A 22,712-nucleotide genomic window follows, 5' to 3' on the forward strand; every position below is an offset into this window, starting at 1 on the left:
TATTTGTTTGCAGTGTTCCTCCCTCCCCACAGCACGACTGAACAAGTGAGCCTAAAAAAGTGACCAACACCGCCCCCTTGTGTCAGGGCGGAAATTAGACACGGAAGAGAAGAACAAACAGAAGAAGATAAAACAGAGGGAAGTGCCTTGGAAGTGACAGGTGCAATAGATTAAAACCCTGCAGTTAGCACCGACTACATAGGAAGGGGCCTATAGATCTTGAGAAGTATAAGCCAGATCAAGGAACTATCTGAAAATGAACGGACCCCACACTGTCCACAACAACACCAGAGAAAGTCCTAGATATATTTTTACTAATATCATTTTTTAAATTAAAAATTTTTTTTAATTTTTAAGTCCTCTATTACTCCTTTAATTTTCATTTTTATAACCTACTATAACTTTGCAAAAAAAAGACCCTATTATTTAAAGCAAACTTCATATATATACATTTTATAATTTTTGTGACTTTGTTTCTTTCTTTAATATTGTATTTTTGAGAATCCAACATCTACTCTGGATTTTTAATCTTTGCTTTTTGGTATTTGTTATAAATTTTGTACCTGTAAGAACCCAATCTTCAGTACCCATTTTTACTTGGGAACAAGATTACTGGCTTGACTGATCTCTCCCCCTTTGGACTCTCCTTTTTCTCCACCAGGTCGCCTCTATCTCCTCCCTTCCCCTTCTCTTCTCTACCCAACTCTATGAATCTCTGTGCATTCTGGGCTGTGGAGAACATTCAGGGAACTGATTACTGGCTGGATCTGTCTCTCTCTTTTTGATGCCCCCTTTTATCCTCCTGGCCACCTCTTTCTCCTTCCTCCCTCTTCTCTTCTCTGTGTAACACCATGAACATCTCAGAGGGATCCAGACTGTGGAGAGCACATAGGGAAGTGATTACTGGCTAGCTTGCTCTTGCCACTTTTGATTCCCCCTCTTCTTCTCCTGGTCACCTCTATTTCCCTCCTCCCTCTTCTCTTCTCCATGTAACTCTGTGAACCTCTATGGGTGTCCCTCACTGTGGAGAAACTTTTAATCATTAACCTAGATATTTTATCATTGGTGCTGTATCGATGGAGAAGTCTTGAGGCGTACTGTAAGAATAAGACTGAAAACCAGAGGCAGGAGGCTTAAGTCCAAAGCTGGAGAACACCAGAGAACTTCTGACTCCAGGGAACATTCATCGACAGGAGCTCATCAACGCTTCCATACCTACACTGAAACTGCCCCACCCAAGGGCCAACAAGTTCCAGAGAAAGACATACCATGAAAATTCTCCAGCAACACAAGAACATAGCCCTGAACTTCAATATACAGGCTGCCCAAAGTCACACCAAACCCACTGACATCTCAAAACTTATTACTGGACACTCCATTGCACTCCAGAGAGAAGAAATCCAGCTCCACCCACCAGACATCGACACGAGCTTCCCTAACCAGGAAACCTTGACAAGCCACCCGTCCAACCCCACCCACAGTGAGGAGCCTCCACAATAAAGAAGAACCACAAACTGTCAGAATACAGAAAGGCCACCCCAAACATAGCAATATAAACAAGATGAAAAGGCAGAGAAATACCCAGCAGGTAATGGAACAGGATAAATGCCCACCAAATCAAACAAAAGAGAAAGAGATATGAAATCTATCTGATAAAGAATTCCAAGTAATTATAGTGAAAATGATCCAAAATCTTGAAAACAAAATGGAGTTACAGATAAATAGCCTGGAGACAAGGATTGAGATGATGCAAGAAAGGTTTAACAAGGAACTAGAAGAAATAAAAAAAGAGTCAATCAATAATGAGTAATGCAATAAATGAGATAAAAAAAACACTCTGGAGGGAACTGACAGTAGAATAACGGAAGCAGAAGATAGGATAAGTGAGGTAGAAGATAGAATGGTAGAAATAAATGAAACAGAGAGGAAAAAAGAAAAACGAATTAAAAGAAACGAGGACAACCTCAGAGACCTCTGGGAAAATGTTAAACGCCCAACATTCAAATCATGGGAGTCCCAGAAGAAGAAGATAAACAGAAAGACCAGGAGAAAATACTTGAGATAATAGTTGAGAACTTCCCTAAAATGGGGAAGGAAATAATCACCCAAGTCCAAGAAACCCAGAGAGTCCCAAACAGGACAAACCCAAGGCAAAATGCCACAAGACACATATTAATCCAATTAACAAAGATCAAACACAAAAAACAAATATTAAAAGCAACAAGGGAAAAACAACAAATAACACACAAGGGGATTCCCATAAGGATAACAGCTGATCTTTCAATAGAAACTCTTCAGGCCAGAAGGGAATGGCAGGACATACTTAATTTGATGAAAGAGAAAAACCTACAGCCCAGATTACTGTACCCAGCAAGGATCTCATTCAAATATGAAGGAGAAATCAAAAGCTTTATAGACAAGCAAAAGCTGAGAGAATTCAGCACCACCAAACCAGCTCTCCAACAAATGCTAAAGGATCTTCTTTATACAGGAAGTACAGAAAGGGTGTATCAACTTGAACCCCAAACAACAAAGTAAATGGCAACGGGATCATACTTATCAATAATACCTTTAAATGTAAATGGGTTGAATGCCCCTACCAAAAGACAAAGACTGGCTGAATGGGTACAAAAACAAGACCCCTATATATGTTGTCTACAAGAGACCCACCTCGAAACAAGGGACACATACACACTGAAAGTTAAAGGCTGGAAAAAGTTATTTCACACAAATGGAGACCAAAAAAAAGCAGAAGTAGCAATACACATATCAGATAAAATAGACTTTTAAATAAAGGCTGTGAAAAGAAACAAAGAAGGACACTACATAATGATCAAAGGATCAACCCAAGAAGAAGATATAACAATTATAAACATATATGCACCCAACATAGGAGCACTACAATATTTAAGGCAAATGCTAACAAGTATGAAAGAGGAAATTAACAATAACACAATAATAGTGGGAGACTTTAACACCCCACTCACACCTATGGATAGATCAACTAAACAGAAAATTAACAAGGAAACACAAACTTTAAATGACACAATGGACCAGTTAGACCTAATTGATATCTATAGGACATTTCACCACAAAACAATGAATTTCACCTTTTTCTCAAGCACACATGGAACCTTCTCCAGGATAGATCACATCCTGGACCATAAATCTAGCCTTGGTAAATTCAAAAAAATTGAAATCATTCCAAGCACCTTTTCTGACCACAATGCAGTAAGATTAGATGTCAATTACAGGGGGAAAAATCTATTAAAAATTCCAACATATGGAGGCTAAACAACACACTTCTGAATAATCAACAAAGCACAGAAGAAATAAAAAAAGAAATCAAAATATGCATACAAATGAATGAACACGAAAACACAACAACCCCAAATCTGTGGAACACTGTGAAAGCAGTGCTAAGGGGAAGGTTCATAGCAATACAGGCTTACCTCAAGAAACAAGAAAAAAGTCAAATAAATAACCTAACTTGACACCTAAAGCATCTTGAAGAGGAAGAAATTATGAACCCCAGGGTTAGTAGAAGGAAAGAAATCTTGAAATTAGGGCAGAAATAAATGCAAAAGAAACAAAAGAGACCATAGCAAAAATCAACAAAGCCAAAAGCTGGTTCTTTGAGAAGATAAATAACATTGACTAACCATTAGCCAGACTCATCAAGAAACAAAGGGAGAAGAATCAAATCAACAAAATTAGAAATGAAAATGGAGAGATCACAACAGACAACACAGAAATACAAAGGATCATAAGAGACTACTATCAGCAACTATACGCAAATAAAATGGACAACGTGGAAGAAATGGACAAATTCTTAGAAAAGTACAACTTTCCAAAACTGGACCAAGAAGAAATAGAAAATCTTAACAAACCCATCACAAGCACGGAAATTGAAACTGTAATCAGAAATCTTCCAGCAAACAAAAGCCCATGACCAAATGGCTTCACAGTGAAATCTACCAAAAATTTAGAGAAGAACTAACACCTATCCTACTCAAACTCTTCCAGAAAATTACAGAGGAAGGTAAACTTCCAAACTCATTCTATGAGGCCACCATCACCCTAATACCAAAACCTGACAAAGATGCCACAAAAAAAGAAACTACAGGCCAATATCACTGATGAACATATATGCAAAAATCCTTAACAAAATTCTAGCAAACAGACCAACAACATATTAAAAAGGTCATACATCATGACCAAGTGGGTTTTATCTTAGGGATGCAAGGATTCTTCAATATCAATCAATGTAATACACCACATTAACAAATTGAAAAATAAAACCATATGATAATCTCAATAGATACAGAGAAAGCCTTTGACAAAATTCAACATCCATTTATGATAAAAAAAAAAAAACCCTCCAAAACAGGAATAGAAGGAACATACCTCAACATAATAAAAGCTATATATAACAAACCCTCAGCAAACATTATCCTCAATGGTGAAAAATTGAAAGCATTTTCGTTAAAGTCAGGAACAAGACAAGGGTGCCCACTCTCACCACTACTATTCAACATAGTTTTGGAAGTTTTGGCCACAGCAATGAGAGCAGAAAAAGAAATAAACGGAATCCGGATTGGAAAAGAAGTAAAACTCTCACTGCAGATGACATGATACTTTACATAGAAACTCCAAAAGACTCCACCAGAAAATTACTAGAGCTAATCAATGAATATACTAAAGTTGCAGGATATAAAATCAATCATAGAAATTCCTTGCATTTCTTATACACTAATAATGAGAAAATAGAAAGAGAAATTAAGGAAACAATTCCATTCACCATTGCAAAGAAAAGAATAAAATATTTAGGAATATATCTACCTAAAGAAACAAGGGCAGGAATCCCTTAGAAGAAATGGAGTAACCATCATGGTCAACAAAGAGTCCGAAATGCAGTACTTGAATGCAATCTCAAAAACTACAGAATGATCTCTGTTCGTTTCCAAGGCAAACCATTCAATATCACAGTAATCCAAGTCTATGCCTCAACCAATAATGCTGAAGAAGCTGAAGTTGAATGGTTCTATGAAGACCTACAAGACCTTTTAGAACTAATACCCAAAAAAGATGTCCTCTTCATTATAGGGGACTGGAATGCAAAAGTAGGATGTCAAGAAAAACCTGGGGTACAGGCAAATTTGGCCTTGGAATATGGAATGAAGCAGGGCAAAGGCTAATAGAGTTTTCCCAAGAGAATGCACTGGTCATAGCAAACGCCCTCTCCCAACAACACAAGAGAAGACTACACATGGACATCACTAGATGGTCAACACCAAAATCAGATTGACTATATTCTTTGCAGCCAAAAATGGAGAAGCTCTATACAGTCAGCAAAAACAAGACCAGGAGCTGACTGTGGCTCAGACCATGAACTCCTTTTGCCAAATTCAGACTTAAATTGAAGAAAGTAGGGAAAACAACTAGACCATTCAGGTATGACCGAAATCAATTTCCTAATGATTATACAGTGGAAGTGAGAAATAGATTTAAGGGACTAGATCTGATAGATAGAGTGCCTGATGAACTGTGGACGGAGCTTTGTGACACTGTAGAGGAGACAGGGATCAAGACCATCCCCATGGAAAAGAAATGTAAAAAAGCAAAATGGCTGTCTGGGGAGGCCTTACAAATAGTTGTGAAAAGAAAAGAAGCAAAAAGCAAAGGAGAAAAGGAAAGATATAAGCATCTGAATGCAGAGTTCCAAAGAATAGCAAGGAGAGATAAGAAAGCCTTCCTCAGCGATCAATGCAAAGAAATAGAGGAAATAATAAATTGGGAAAGACTAGAGATCTCTTCAAGAAAATTAGAGATACCAAGGGAACATTTCATGCAAAGATGGGCTTGATAAAGGACAGAAATGGTATGGACCTAAGAGAAGCAGAAGATATTAAGAAGAGGTGGCAAGAATACACAGAAGAACTGTACAAAAAAGATTTTCATGACCAAGACAATCATGATGGTGTGATCACTCACCTAGAGCCAGATATCCTGGAATGTGAAGTCAAGTGGGCCTTAGAAAGCATCACTATGAACAAAGCTAGTGAAGGTGATGGAATTCCAGTTGAGCTATTTCAAATCCTGGAAGATGATGCTGTGAAAGTGCTGCACTCAATATGCCAGCAAATTTGGAAAACTCAGCAGTGGCCACAGGACTGGAAAAGGTCAGTTTTCATTCCAATCCCAAAGAAAGGCAATGCCAAAGAATGCTCAAACTACCACACAATTGCACTCATTTCACATGCTAGTAAAGTAATGCTCAAAATTCTCCAAGCCAGGCTTCAGCAATATGTGAACCATGAACTTCCAGATGTTCAAGCTGGTTTTAGAAAAGGGAGAGGAACCAGAGGTCAAATTGCCATCATCCACTGGATCATCAAAGAAGCAAGAGAGTTCCAGAGAAACATCTATTTCTGCTTTATGGACTATACCAAATCTTTTGACTGTGTGGATCACAAGAAACTATGGAAAATTCTGAAAGAGATGGGAATACCAGACCACCTGATCTGCCTCTTGAGAAACCTGTATGCAGGTCAGGAAGCAACAGTTAGAACTGGACACGGAACAACAGACTGGTTCCAAATAGGAAAAGGAGTACGTCAAGGCTGTATATTGTCACCCTGTTTATTTAACTTATCTGCAGAGGATATCATGAGAAACTCTGGGCTGGAAGAAGCACAGGCTGGAATCAAGATTGCCAGGAGAAATATCAATAACCTCAGATATGCAGATGACACCACCCTTATGGCAGAAAGTGAAGAGGAACTAAAAAGCCTCTTGAGGAAAGTGAAAGAGGAGAGTGAAAAGGTTGGCTTAAAGCTCAAAATGAAGATCATGGCATCTGGTCCCTTCACTTCATGGGAACTAGATGGGGAAACAGTGGAAACAGTGTCAGACTTTATTTTGGGGGGCTCCAAAATCACTGCAGATGGTGACTACAGCCATGAAATTAAAAGACGCTTACTCCTTGGAAGGAAAGTTATGACCAACGTAGATAGCATATTCAAAACCAGGGACATTTCTTTACCAACAAAGATTCGTCTAGTCAAGGCTATGGTTTTTCCAGTGATCATGTATGGATGTGAGAGTTGGACTATAAAGAAAGCTGAGTGCCGAAGAATTGATGCTTTTGAACTGTGGTGTTGGAGAAGACTCTTGAGAGTCCCTTGGACTGCAAGGAGATCCAACCAGTCCATCCTAAAGGAGATCAGTCCTGGGTGTTCTTTGGAAGGACTGATGCTAAAGCTGAAACTCCAATACTTTGGCCACCTCAAGCAAAAAGTTGACTCATTGCAAAAGACTCTGGTGCTGGGATGGATTGGGGGCAGGAGGAGAAGGGGACGACAGAGGATGAGATGACTGGATGGCATCACCGACTCGATGGACATGAGTTTGAGTGAACTCCGGGAGTTGGTCATGGACAGGGAGGCCTGGCTTGCTGCGGTTCACAGGGTCACAAAGAGTCAGACAAGACTGAGCGACAGAACTGAAAGAAACAAAAGACCTATATATAGAAAACTATAAAACACTGGTGAAAGAAATCAAAGAGGACACAAATAGATTGAGAAATATACCATGTTCATGGATTGGAAGAATCAACATAGTGAAAATCAGTATACTGCCCAAAGCAATCTATAGTTCAGTTCAATCCCTATCAAGCTACCAATGGTATTTTTCACAGAACTAGAACAAATAATTTCTCAATTTGTATGGAAATACATAAAAACCTCGAATAGCCAAAGCAATCTTGAGAAAGAAGTATGGAAATGGAGGAATCAACCTGCCTGACTTCAGGCTCCACTACAAAGCCACAGTCATCAAGAGAGTATGGTATTGGCACAAAGACAGAAATATAGATTAATGGAACAAAATATAAAGCCCAGAGATAAATCCATGCACCTATGGATGCCTTATCTTTGACAAAGGAGGCAAGAATATACAATGCAGAAAAGATAATCTCTTTAACAAGTGATGCTGGGAAAATTGGTCAACCACTTGTAAAAGAATGAAACTAGAACACTTTGTAACACCACACACAAAAATAAACTCAAAATGGTTTAAAGATCTAAATGTAAGACCAGAAACTATAAAACTTCTAGAGGGAACATCGGCAAAACATTCTCCGACATAAATCACAGCAGGATCCTCTTTGACTCACCTCCCAGAATATTGGAAATAAAAGCAAAAATGAACAAATGGGACCTAATTAAAATTAAAAGCTTCTGTACAACAAAGGAAACTGTAAGCAAGGTGAAAAGACAGCCTTCAGAATGGGAGAAAATAATAGCAAATGAAGCAACGGACAAAGAATTAATCTCAAAAATATAAAAGCACCTCCTGCAGCTCAATTCCAGAAAAATAAAAGACCCAATCAAAAAGTGGGCCAAAGAACTGAAGAGACATTTCTCCAGAGAAGACATAGAGATGGATAACAAACACATAAAAAGATGCTCAACATCACTCATTATCAGAGAAATGCAAATCAAATCCACAATGAGGTACCATTTCATGCCAGCCAGAATGGCTGTGATCCAAAAGCCTACAAGCAATAAATTGCTGGAGAGGGTGTGGAGAAAAGGGAACATTCTTACACTGTTGGTGGGAATGCAAACTAGTACAGCCACTATGGAGAACAGTGTGGAGATTCCTTAAAAAACTGGAAAGAGAACTGCCATATGACCCAGGAATCCCACTGCTGGCCCTACACACTGAGGAAACCAGAATTGAAAGAGACACGTGTACCCCAATGTTCATCACAGCACTGTTTATAATAGCCAGGACATGGAAGCAACCTAGATGTCCATCAGCAGATGAATGAATAAGATAGCTGTGGTACATATACATAATGGAATATTACTCAGCCATTAAAAAGAATACATTTGAATCAGTTCTAATGAGGTGGATGAAACTGGAGCCTATTATACACAGTGAAGTAAGCCAGAAGGAAAAACACCAATACTGTATACTAACGCATATATATGGAATTTAGAAAGATGGTAACAATAACCCTGTATGCGAGACAGCAAAAGAGACACAGATGTATAGAACAGTCTTTTGGACTCAGTGGGAGAGGTTGAGGGCAGGATGAGTGGGAGAATGGCATTGAAACATGTAAAATACCATATGTGAAACGAATCGCCAGTCCAGGTTCGAGGCATGATACATGGTGCTCAGGGCTGGTGCACTGGGATGACCCAGAAGGATGAAATGGGGAGGGAGGTGGGAGGGGCCTTCAGGATGGGGAACACATGTACACCCGTGGCAGATTCATGTCAATGTATGGCCAAACCAATACAATATTGTAAAATAATTAATCTCCAGTTTAAATAAATTTATATTTTTTTAAAAAAAGACTTCCCCATCCATATAGCACAGAATATAAAACCCTTAAGTTAATGGTGAAACAATTCTCCACAGCCAGGAACACCCAGAGAGATTCACAGAGTTATATAGTGAAGAGAAGAGAGAGGAGGCAGATGACCAGGCAGAGAAAATGGAGAGTCAAATTGGGAGAGAGCAATCAAGGCAGTAATCAAATCCCTAAGTGAAAATGGATACTGAAGATTAGATTCTTAAAGGTACAAAATTGATAGCAAATATAAAAAAGCAAAGATTAAAAACCTAGACTAGAAGTTAGACTCTCAAAAATACAATATAATAAATACAAAACAAATCAATGACAAAAAATTTAAAAAATATATACAGAATTTGTTTTTAAAGAAATACTTTTTTTTTTGAAAGGTTATCATAGGCTATAAGAATGAAAGTTAAAGGAGTAATAAAGAACTAAAATTTTTAAAAGAATTGAAAAGTGGTAATAGTAAAAATATATCTAGGAATATCTCTGGAGCTGTTGTGGGCAGTGTGGAGTCAGTTCAGTATCAGATAGTCCCTTGTTCTGTCTTGTACTTGTTCTCAAGGTCTATAGTTGCCTCTCAAGTGCACAGTGTCAACATTAACTTCAGGGTTTTAATCTGTTAAAACAGACACTTCTGGTGCAGTTCCCCTTTCTTTTTTATTTTGGCTTCCTCTGTCTGCAAGTCTCTTCAGTGTCTAATTTCCGCCCTGACTCAAGGAGACAAATTTAGGCTCGTTTGTTCAGTTGTGCTGTATGGAGGGAGGGACACTTCAAACAAATACCACTGGCATGTGTGAGGAGTGCTTGCAGTGGATGGACCACACTGAGTTTGCCACAGCCCAAGGTGGTGTGTACTTCCTGGATTCACACTGCTCAGGCTCCATGGCTCTCTGCAAGGGCCCTATCCCAAGTGGACCCTGAGTTTCATGCAGTTCCCGGATCTAAGCTGCTCAGGTTCTTGGGTGCTCTACAAGGGCAAAGACCTGGCTTTGCATTTTGTGCCCTTCCCAGGTCCGAGAAGCTCAGGCGACCAGGTGCTTGGTGAGCATACTGTCGCAGGTGGGCTGTGTGTCTTATGCGCCTCTCCAGTCCCAGCTGCTCGGTTTCCTGTTTGCATCACAAGGGCACAGTCCCAGGTGTGCCATATGTCTCCTCTGGGGAGCACATCTCAGACTGTGACACTTACGGCAGATGTGAAATATCCAGGATCCCAGGAAGATGTGGTTAGCAACTGGGAGCCAGCTCACAGTTTGGTGGAAAATGCAGTCTCTGTGGCCAAGATTGCAGCAGCCCTTTGCCTTGTGACTCTGGCTGTCACACATTTGTTTCTCTGCCTCCAGGGAGGGGAGGCCTTCTTGCTCTCCTTTGGTATTCGCTCAATCCTTGGTTCTGTGAGCACTCCAGGGATCACTGTGTGGAGTTAGAGCTTTTCGATGGAAAGGTCTGTTTGTTTTTTTGTCCCTCTGGCAATCCCACAGTTTGGGTTGATATCTCACATTAGCTCCCTCAGATTGTCCTCAGGGCATTCAGGCCTGGTCCTTACCCTAAGAACCAACAATCCAGCATGTGCCTCCCTGCACAGCCCCCACTCACTGCTGGTGGGTGTGAGCATCTGTGCCACTTCTCTGCTAGTAGTTGCAGTTAGGCACATGTTCTGTGGGGTGTTTCTTTTCCTCCTGGTTATGTTGCCCTCTGAGATTCCAAAACTCTCCACAGACATGCCAGTGAGAGGGTTTCTTATTGTGTGGAAACTTCTCCTCCTTCATGACTCCCTCCCCAGGACAGCTCTCCATCCTTAAAACTTTGTCTCTGTTTTTGTCTTTTATATTTTGTCCTACCTCCTTTTAAAGAGATTGGGCTGCCTTTCTGGCTGCCTTTCTGGCTGTCTGGTATCCTCTGCCAGCCTTTGGAAGTTGTCCTGTGGAAGTTGCTCAATATCCAAATGACCTTTTGATGAATTTGTAGGGGAGAAAGTGGTCTCCCCTTCCTATTCCTCTGCCATCTTGGGACCACCTCTGCAATGCTATTCTTTACAACATCGGATTTTACTTTCATTACCAGACACATCCATAACTAAACACCATTTCCAGAGTTTCCTTCAAACTAGGCTTCAGCAATACTTGCATTGAGAACTTCCAGCAAGCTGGGTTTAGAAAAGGCAGGGGAACCAGAGATCAAATTGCCAATATTTGCTTAATTATAGAGAAGGCAAGGTTTGATGCCTGGGTCAGGAAGATCCTGTGGAGAAGGAATTGGTAACCCACTCCAGTATTCTTGCCTGGAAAATCCTATTGACAGAGGAGAACAGCAGGCTACAGTCCATGGGGTCACAAAGGGTTGGACATGACTTATCAACTAAACAACAGCAAAAGGTTCCCTCTATGCCCACTTTCTGTAGTTTTTTTTTTTTTTATCATAAATGGATGCGAATTTTGTTGAAGGCTTTTTCTGTATCTATTTAGGATTTTTTCCTTCACATTTGTTAATATGGTGTATCACGTTGATTTATTTATGTATATTGAAGAATCCTTTCAAAACTGGGATAAATCCCACTTGATCATGTGTATGATCCTTTTAATGTGTTGTTGGATTCTGTTTGCTAGTATTCTGTTGAGGATTTTGGCATCTATATTCACCAGTGTAGTCTTCTTTTTTGTAATATCTTTGTCTGGTTTTGGTATCCGGGTGATGGTGACCTCATAGAATGTGTTTGGAAGTGTTCCTCCTTCTGCAAGTTTTTGAAAGGATTTGAGAAGAATAAGTGTTAGCTCTTCAGTAAATGTTTGATATAATGTGCCTGTGAAGCCATCTGGCCTGGGACTTCTCTTTGTTGAAAAATTTTAAATCACAGTTTCAATTTCAGTGTTTGTGGTTGGCCTATTCATATTTTCTATTTCTTCCTTGTGTAATCTTACAAGTTTTTAAGAATTTGTCCATTTCTTCCAGGTTGTCCATTTATTGGCATATAGTAGTTTATGGTAGTTTTTTATGATCCTCTGTATTTCTGTGGTGTCAACTGTAACTTCTTTCATTTTTAATTTTATTAATTTGAGTCCTCTCCCTATTTTTCTTGATGACTCTAGCTAATGGTTTATCAATTTTGTTTATCTTCTCAAACAACCAGTTTTTATTGATCAGGTTTCATTGATCTTTACTATTGTTTTAATTTTTTTATCGTTCATTTTTGCTCTGATCTTTATTTCTTTCCTTTTATTAACTTTGGGTTTTGTTTGTTCTTCTTTCTCTAGTTGCTTTAGGTGTAAGGTTGGGTTGTTTACTGGCATTTATCTTGTTTCTTGAGGTAAGATTGTATGCTTATAAACTTCCCTCTTAGAACTGCTTTTGCTGCATACCATAGGTTTTGGTTCATTTGATTTTGATTGGCATTTTTTCTAGGTGTTTTTTATTTCCTCTTTGATTTCTTCAGTGATCTCTTGGTTATTTAATAGCATGCTGTTAAGCCTCCATGGAAAAACTAGAGATCTCTTCAAGAAAATTAGAGACACCAAGGAAACATTTCATGCAAAGATGGGCACAGTAAAACACAGAAACGGTATGGACCTAACAGAAGCAGAAGATATTAAGAAGAGGTGGAAAGAATACACAGAAGAACTATACAGAAAAGATCTTCATGACTCAGATAACCACGATGGTGTGATCACTCACCTAGAGCCAGACATCCTGGAATGTGAAGTCAAGTGGGCCTTACAAAGCATCACTACAAAAAAAACTAGTGGAGGTGATTTCTAGTCTTTCCAATCCCAAAAAAAGGCAGTGCCAAAGAATGTTCAAACTACCACCAATTGCACTAATCTCACACACTAGCAAAGTAGTGCTCAAAATCACCCAAGCCATGCTTCAACAGTACGCGAACGATGAACTTCCAGATGTTCAAGCTGGATTTAGAAAAGGCAGAGGAACCAGAGATGAAATTGCCAACATCCACTGGATCATCGAAAAAGCAAGAGAGTTCCAGAAAAACATCTACTTTTGCTTTATTGACTACGCCAAAGCCTTTGACTGTGTGGATCAAAACAAATTGTGGAAAATTCTTAAAGAGATGGGGATACCAGACCACCTTACCTGCCTCCTGAGAAATCTGTATGCAGGTCAAGAAGCAACAGTTAGAACTGGACATGGAACAACAGACTGGTTCCAAATTGGGAAAGGAATACGTCAAGGCTGTATATTGTCACCCTGCTTACTTAACTTATATGCAGAGTACATCATGTGAAATGCCAGGCTGGATGAAGCACAAGTTAGCTGGAATCAAGATTGCCGGGAGAAATATCAATAACCTCAGATATTCAGATTACACCACCCTCATGGCAGAAAGAGAAGAACTAAAGAGCCTCTTGATGAAAGTGAAAGAGGAGAGTGGAAAAGTTGGCTTAAAACTCAACATTCAGAAAACTAAGATCATGGCATCTGGTCCTGTCACTTCATGGCAAATAGATGGGGAAACAATGGAAACAGTGAGAGACTTTCTTTTTTGGGGGGCTCCAAAATCACTGCAGATGGTTACTGTAGCCATGAAATTAAATGACACTTACTCCTTGGAAGAAAAACTATGACCAACCTAGATAACATATTAAAAAGCAGAGACATTACTTTGCTGACAAAAGTCCACCTAGTCAAAGCTATGGTTTTTCTAGTAGTCATGTATGGATGTGAGAGTTGGACTATAAAGAAAGCTGAGTGCTGAAGAATTGATGCTTTTGAACTGTGGTCGTAGAGAAGACTCTTGAGAGTCCCTTGGACTGCAAGATCAAACCACTCAATCCTAAAGGAAATCAGTCCTGAATATTCATTGGAAAGTCTGATGCTGAAGCTGAAACTCCAATACTTAGGCCACCTGATGCGAAGAACTGACTCACTGGTTAAGACCCTCATGCTGGGAAAGATTGAAGGCAGGAGAAGGGGATGACAGAGGATGAGATAGTTGGATGGCATCACCAACTCGATGGACATGAGTTTGATTAAGCTCCAGGAGTTGGTGATGGACGGGGAAGCTTGTCGTGCTGCAATCCATGAGGTCACAAAGAGACAAGACTGAGTGACTGAACTGAACTGAAGCCTCCATGTGGGTTTTGTTTTTTACAGTTGTTTTTTTTTATTTTTTCCTGTAAGTGAGTTCTAATGTCATAGTGTTGTGTTTGGAAAAGATGCCTGATACAATTTCAGTTTTCTTAAATTTACTAACACGTGATTTGTATCCCAAGATGTGCTCTGTCCTGTAGAATGTTCTGCCTCCATTTAAGAAGAACGTGTATTTTGCCATTTTAGGGTAGTAGCTTAGTCATTTAGTCATGTCTGAATTTTTGCAGCCCTATGGACTGTAGCTTTCCAGGCTCTTCTGTTCATGGGATTCTCCAGGCAAGAATATTGGAGTGGGTTGCCATTTTCTTCTCCAGGGGATGTTCCCAACCCAGGTGATTAAAAACAGGTCACCTGCATTTCTGGAAGATTCTTTACCATATGAGACACTAGAGAGAGTGGGTTTTGTGTGGGATGTCCTATAAATTTCAATTAAGTCCATCTGGTCTAGTGTGTAATTTAAGACTTGTGTTTCCCTATTAATTTTCTGTCTGGATGACCTATCAATTCGTGTAAGTGAGGTGTTGAAATCCCCCATTACTATTGTGTTACTATTGATTTCCACTTTCATGGGTGTTAGCATTTGCCATGTGTTTTGATGTGCTCCTGTGTTGGGTGTGTATATGTTTATAATTGTGATGTCTTCTTCTTAGGCTGATCCTGTGATGTTTATGTAGTGTCCTTCCCTGTTTCTTGTAATAATATTTATTTTAAAGTCTATCTTGTCAAATGAGTATTGGTGTTCCAGCCTTCTTTTAATTTCCATTTGCCTGGAGTATCTTTTTCCATCCCCTCACTTTAAGCCTGAATGTACCCCAAGGTTTGAAGTGGGTCTTTTTTAGACAGCATGTATATGGTTCTTGTTTTTGTATCCATTCAGCCAGCCTTTAGGTTGGAGCATTTAATCAGTTTACATTTAAGGTAATTACTGATATGTATGCTCCTATTGCCATTTTCTTAACTGTTTTGGGTTTGTTTTTGTAGGTCATTTTTTTTTCTTTTGTATTTCCTGCCTAGAGAAGTTCCTTTATCATTTTTTGTAAAGCTGATTTGGTGATGCTGAATTGTCTTATCTTTTATTTGTCAGTGAAACTTCTGTTTTCTCTGTCAAATCTAAATGAGAGCCTCGAATCAAGATTATTCTTGGTTATAGTTTTTTCCTTTCATCACTTCAAATAAATCATGCCATTCCCTTCTGGCCCTCTCAGTTTCTACTGAAAAATTAGCTGATTACCTTATGGGAATTCCCTTGTATGTTATTCGTTAGTTTTCCCTTACTGTTTCTTTCAAACATTTTATGTATTTAATTTTGGTTACTTCAATTAATATATGTCTCAGCATGTTTCTCCTTGCGTTTATCCTGGATGGTACCCTCCAATCCTCCTGGACTTGGATGATTATTTCCTTTTCTGTGTTAGGGAAATTTTGAACTATAATCTCCATTTCTTTTTGTTCTTTTTTCTTTATTCTCTCTGGAGCAGTTATTTCCAGTATACTTTATTTCAGCTCACTTATCCATTCTCCTGCCTCAGTTATTCTGCTATTGTTTCCTTCTAGAGTATTTTTAATTTTAGTTATTTTTTTGTTCATCACTGTTTGTTCTTTAGTCCTAATTTGTTGTTGTTTAGTCCGTAGGTTGTGTCTGATTCTTTGTGACCCCATGGACTACAGCACATCAGCCTTCCCTGACCTTCACTATCTCCAGGAGTTTGTTCAAACGTATGTCCATTTAGTCAGTGATGCTATCTAACCATCTCATCCTCTGCTATCCCTTTCTCCTTATGCCTTCAATCTTTCCAAGTATCAGGTTCTTTTCCAATGAGTCAGCTCTTCACATCAGGTTACATCCTTGTTAAACATTCCTTGTATTTTTTCCAGTCTATTTCTGATATTTTGGGTCATCTTTGCTATCATTACTCTGAAATTTTTTCAGGTAGATTGAAGAGGTCTATTGCTTCTTCATTCATTTGTTCTTGTGGGGTTTTACCTTGTTCCTTCATCTGCAACATAGTTCTCTGTGTTCTCATTTTGTTTAATTTACTGTGTTTGAAATCTCTTTTCTGTGGGCTGCAGAGTCATTGTTCTTCTTGCTTTTGGTATCTGCCCCTAGTAGTTGAGTTTGGTCCAGTGGCTTGGGTAGGCTTCCTGGTAGGGGGGACTCAAGCCTGCATTCTGGTGGGCTGGTCTGAATCTTGCCCCTCTGATGGACAGGGCTGCATCAGGTGGTATGTTCTGGGGTGTCTTTGAGATTATTGTGACTTTGGGCAACCTGTCTGCTAATGAGTGGGTTTGTGTTCCTGTCTTTCTAGTTGTTTGCCATGAGGTGTGCAACACTGGAGTTTGCTAGCCATTGAGTGGAGCCATGTCTTAATATTGAGATGGAGACCTTTGGGAGAGCTCTTGCTGATTAGTATTTCCTGAGGCTGGGAGCTCTCTGACAGTCCAGTATCCTGGACTTGGCTGTCCTACCTCAGAGACTGAGACCTGACCCTTGCCAGAGAAACAACATCCTGCAAGTTTCATGGTGCAGAAGAGGAAAAAAAAAGAAATGAACAAATTAAACCCCCAAGACAAATGATAAAAGCAAAACAAAACAGACAAATAAACACACAGAGAGAAAAACAGAGAAAATAAGAGAGAAGAGAGCAATCAAAGAAATAAATGAACCCACAATGTAAACCAACAATAAAAACTAAACTAACAAAAACAAAACAAATCAAAAGCATAAAGCTAATTTAAATAGGCAAAAATGAATAAAATAAGCTCACAAATGATAAAAAAAAGAAATGAAGTATAAGGAAATAACACAAAACTATGAGTAAAAATATAGTTAAACAGAGATTAAAACAGAGCAAAGGAAAAAAATAAAGAAGTAATGCATTATAACAAAAAAGTAAAGTAAAAAAAGAAAAAATATATATTAAATAAAAAATAGAGAAGAAAAATTAGGAAAAAATAAAATATAATAAAAAAGAACAATAGAACAAAACAAAAACTAGTAGTCATAATTATATTTTCCCAGAACCTCAGCTGTCAGTGTCCTTCCCTGCTAAGTGAGTCAGAGCCAATCCCTGCCTTTCCCTCCAGTCCTCCAGTACTGTCTTTGGACCTGCTGTGGGCACTGTGGAGCAGGCTCAGACTTTGGCTCAGAACTGAACAGCAGGCCCAGTTCTCGTGTGTATTTGTCCCCAATGTCCACAGTTGTTAAAGCTAGAACAGCCTCAATTATGAGAACATTCATTATCTATTCAGATATTCCACAGATGCAGGTTTACCAATCTGATTGAGGGGATTTAATCCACAGCTCCTGCAGCTGCAGGAGAGGTTTCCATTCATTCCTCTTCTTTGGTTGTGCCACTTCTGGGGCCCAGCTTTGGTTTTGGCCCCACCTCTGTGTGTAACCACCCTTTGGTGTCTGTTTCCTGACCAGGTGAGTGGGGGTGAAAGCAGCAGATGATTAGGGCATACTTACTCAAGCGGGGTGGGATAGGACAGCCACATTTGGGACATGTGGGGAATGCCTGCAGTGGCAGAGACCAGCAGGAAGTTTGCAATAGCACAGGGCATGCCATGCACTCTCCTGAGTAAGTTGGTCCAGGATCATAGGACCTTTGGCAGTGGCAGGCTTCATAGGCTTCTGTAAAGGTGTGGGCAGTGACCTACACTTACTCACAGGAACTTGGTGGCAGTGATAGCAGCAGTAGCAGTCCATGTCTGCCTCTAGGGCCTGAGATAGTAGTCATGGCTGGAGTCTACACCTGGAGCTCATGCAGGCAGTGCCCTGCTGCCTGTGAGCGGGCAAGCCTCTCTCTCCTTGTACAACCCCTAACGATGGTCCCTTGCCTCTTTGATGGGCCAAGGCTTCTTTCTTGAACTCCTCAGGCTGTCTTCACTTAGAAAACCTCCAGTCCTCTACCTGGAGTCTGACCTCCAAAGCTCAAGCTTCAGCACTCAGTTCCTACCTGCCCTGGTGGGCAAGCAAACAAATATCTCAGGCTAGAGAGTGCCAATAGGCACTGACTCTCTGTGCAGGACTTGCCACTTTGCCTCCTGCACACTGCACTCTCCTCTGAAGCTCCAAAGCTCCCTGCCTCCTGTCTCTGCCAGTGAGGGGACTTCATAGTATTGGAAACTTTTCTTCCTTCACAGCTCCCTCATAGAGGCTCAAGTTCCTTTGTATATATATTTTTTCTTTTGCCCTACTCAGTTATGTGGAAGTATTCTTGCCTTTTTGGAAGTCTGAGGTCTTCTGCCAGCATTCAGTAGATGTTCTGTGGGAGTTATGCCACATGTAGATGTAATTTTGTAGTATCTCTGGGAAGAAGGTGAGCTCCATGTCTTATTCTTCTGGCATCTTGGAGGTTCTTTCCACTTGTTTATTTTTTTATTGTGTTGCTTGGGTTTAGGTGTCCAAAAATCATTACTAAATCTGCATCAAGGAGCTTTATTCCTGTTTTCTTCCAAGAGTTTCATGATTTCAATTCTTACATTTAAGTCTTTAATCCATTTTGAGTTAATTTTTGTAAGTGGTATAAGTTATGGGTCTGATTTTATTTTTTGCATGTGAAAATGCAATTATTCCAGCACCATTGATTGAAAAAGCTGCCTTTTCTCCATTGGTTCCTTTGTCAAATGTTAGTTGACCATATATTCTTGAGTTTATTTCTGGGTTCTCAATTGTGTTCCATTGGTATATGTGTCTGCTTTTATGTTAGTACATACTGTTTTGAATTGTGATGACTCTTGCTTTATTCTCTTTTTTTGGGGTCATTTTCATTCACGCTTTATTAAGTCTATTCACAAATGCTCAAACTATACAGAAGCATATGAGATGCAGAATATAAGTTAAGATCCTTTTCTATATGCTGGCTTACTTTAAAGGGTCAAGAAGAAACATATTATTTACATTGAGATTATCTATTAGTGTGTACAGGAAGTTTAAATTAGCTTCAAGAAAATGTATATAGACTTGCACCTGCCCAGGCTATGATCTGATATTTACTGGGAAAATTAATTACAAGCATCTCTTCTGTTTCTTTAAACATGATCAGCCAGATACAGAAGTTGGCATTCATAGTTAGTGTATTTCTGCTAAATACCTTTGTTGTGAAGTCCTGAATTCTTCATTTCAAATAGTTTTTGTTTTGTTACTTTTGTCATTAGTCCTTTGTTTTCTGCATTTCTTTTTCTTAGACACATTATGCAAGGGAGATACCAATGAGGTTTTCAAGCTATTTAATGCCTTCCAAAACCTGTATACTACTTAGATTTTACATTATTTCCATTATTTCTCAACTTTAGGTAGCAACACTATGAATTTGTCATTGTTTTGCTTTATTGACTATGCCAAAGCCTTTGACTGTGTGGATCACAATAAACTGTGGAAAATTCTGAAAGAGATGGGAATACCAGACCACCTGATCTGCCTCTTGAGAAATTTGTATGCAGGTCAGGAAGCAACAGTTAGAACTGGACATGGAACAACAGACTGGTTCCAAATAGGAAAAGGAGTACGTCAAGGCTGTATGTTGTCACCCTGCTTATTTAACTTACATGCAGAGTACATCATGAGAAACGCTGGACTGGAAGAAACACAAGCTGGAATCAAGATTGCCGGGAGAAATATCAATAACCTCAGATATGCAGATGACACCACCCTTATGGCAGAAAGTGAAGAGGAACTCAAAAGCCTCTTGATGAAAGTGAAAGTGGAGAGTGAAAAAGTTGGCTTAAAGCTCAACATTCAGAAAACGAAGATCATGGCATCCAGTCCCATTACTTCATGGGAAATAGATGGGGAAACAGTGGAAACAGTGTCAGTCTTTATTTTTGGGGGCTCCAAAATCACTGCAGATGGTGACTGCAGCCATGAAATTAAAAGAGGCTTACTCCTTGGAAGGAAAGTTATGACCAACCTAGACAACATATTCAAAAGCAGAGACATTACTTTGCCAACAAAAGTTCGTCTAGTCAAGGCTATGGTTTTTCCTGTGGTCATGTATGGATGCGAGAGCTGGACTGTGAAGAAGGCTGAGCACCGAAGAATTGATGCTTTTGAACTGTGGTGTTGGAGAAGACTCTTGAGAGTCCCCTGGACTGCAAGGGTGAACTCCGGGAGTTGGTGATGGACAGGGAGGCCTGGCGTGCTGCAATTCATGGGGTTGCAAAGAGTCGGACACGACTGAGAGACTGAACTGAACTGTGTGGTAGATTCATTTTATTGGTTATACTGAAGTGATTCCAGTTTTTCCTCTTTCCATTTGATGGATTATTTTTACTGTCTTCCTCTTTAGAGTTTGTGGAAGAAGCAAATGGGCTCATTTGGCAGGTTCCAGCTGTTGGAGAAGGAGAAGGCAATGGCAACTCACTCCAGGACTTTTGCCTGGAGAATCCCATGGACGGAGGAGCCTGGTAGCCTATAGTCCATGGGGTCGCACAGAGTCGTACATGACTGACGCGACTTAGCAGCAGCAGCAGCTGTTGGAGAATAGGATGCAGCACTTTTCTTCCTTGTGATTTTTGAAGAATCAAATGCATTTGCTTTTAATAGACCATCCAATTTCTGTGATCTGTTAAAAGGCATTTCGTCATTCTGGGACACATTCCTGTAACTGGATAAAATCACTGAACAACCACTTCCAAAAACAGAGAAACTTCTGAGGGAAACACTCTTGCTTTGTTCTTATTTCTAAAGGATTTCTTTGGCTATTTAAGGTGTTTTGCAGTTCCATATAAATTTTAGTAGTGCTTTTCCTATGTCTTAAAAAAATGCCTTCAGAATCTTAATAAAAATTGCCTTGAATATATGGATAGCTTTTAGTAGTATTGACATTTTAACAATATTAGTTTTTCTAATTCATAAACAAGGGATTCCTTTCCATTTATTTGTATCTTCTTCATTTTATTTCAGTTTCTTGTAGTTTTTAGAGATCTTTCATCTCCTTAGTTAGATTTATTCCTCATGCTTTTTTGATGCTATTATAAATGGGATCAAGTTATTTTTCTTTAATGTTCTAGAGTAAATAAATGTTGCTGATTTTTGTGTGTTGGTTTTGTATATTGCTTTTCATTTGGTTAAATATTTAGCATTTATATATATATATAATCATGTCATCTTCTAATAAAGACACTTTTATTTCTTTCTATCCAATTCTGATATATTTTAGGTTTATTTGCTTGATTGCTCTAGCTAAGATTTCCAGTACTATGTCAAATAGGAGTGGTAAGAGTGGGCACACTCTTGTCTTGTTCCTGATCTTAGAGAAACAGCTTTCAACCATTTAACACCAGGTATATGGTATTAGCATGGGCTTCTCATAAATAGCCTTTATTATGGTGAGACACATTCCTCCTATGCTAAATTTTTATGAATTTTAAAATCATAAATGAATGTTGAATTTTGTTAAATGCTTTGTCTATTGAGATGATTACATATTATTTTTTCATTCTATGAATGTAATGTATCATATCAATTGACATTTTTTCTAGTAGTGTCCTTTTATCTTGAAAAAATTATTTATTTTTTAATTGAAGGATAATTACTTTACAGAATTTTGTTCTTTTCTGTCAAACTTCAACATGAATCAGCCATAGGTATACATATCTTCCCTCCCTCTTAAACCTCCCTCCCATCTCCCTCCTTATCCCACCCCCTAGGTTGATACAGAGCCCGTTTTGGTTTCCTGAGACATATAACAAATTCCCATTGGCTATCTATTTTACATATGGTAATGTAAGTTTCCATGTTACTCTATCCTTACATCTCACCCTCTCCTCCCCTCTCCCCATGTCCATAAGTCTGTTGTATGTGTCTGTTTCTCCACTGATGCCCTGCAAACAAATTCTTTGGTACCATCTTTCTAGATTCTATATAAATGCATTCAATTCAGTTCAGTTGCTCAGTCATGTCTGACTCTTTGTGACCCCATGGACTGCAGCATGTCAGGCTTCCCTGTCCATCACCAACTCATGTAGCTTCCTCAAACTCATGTCCATCAAGTTGGTGATGCCATCCAACCATCTCATCCTCTGTTGTCCCCTTCTCCTCCTGCCTTCAATCTTTCCCAGCAACAGGGTCTTTTCCAATAAATCAGTACTTCGCATCAGGTGGCCAAACAATTGGAGTTTCGGCTTCAGCACGTGTCCTTCCAATGAATATTCAGGACTGATTTCCTTTAGGATTGACTGGTTTGATCTCCTTGCAGACCAAGGGATTCTCAAGAGTTTTCTCCAACACCAC

At 39.3% G+C, this 22,712-nt stretch overlaps 1 pseudogene; it reads right to left on the reverse strand.

The window, feature by feature from the left end:
- Positions 1–19,510: 19,510 nt before the first annotated feature.
- Positions 19,511–21,056, reverse strand: LOC129639797 (centromere protein R-like; annotated as a pseudogene).
- Between the last annotated feature and the right edge of the window lie 1,656 nt (positions 21,057–22,712).

The sequence above is a fragment of the Bubalus kerabau genome, chromosome X (genome assembly GCF_029407905.1).
Source record: "Bubalus kerabau isolate K-KA32 ecotype Philippines breed swamp buffalo chromosome X, PCC_UOA_SB_1v2, whole genome shotgun sequence".
Lineage (NCBI taxonomy): Eukaryota > Metazoa > Chordata > Mammalia > Artiodactyla > Bovidae > Bubalus > Bubalus kerabau.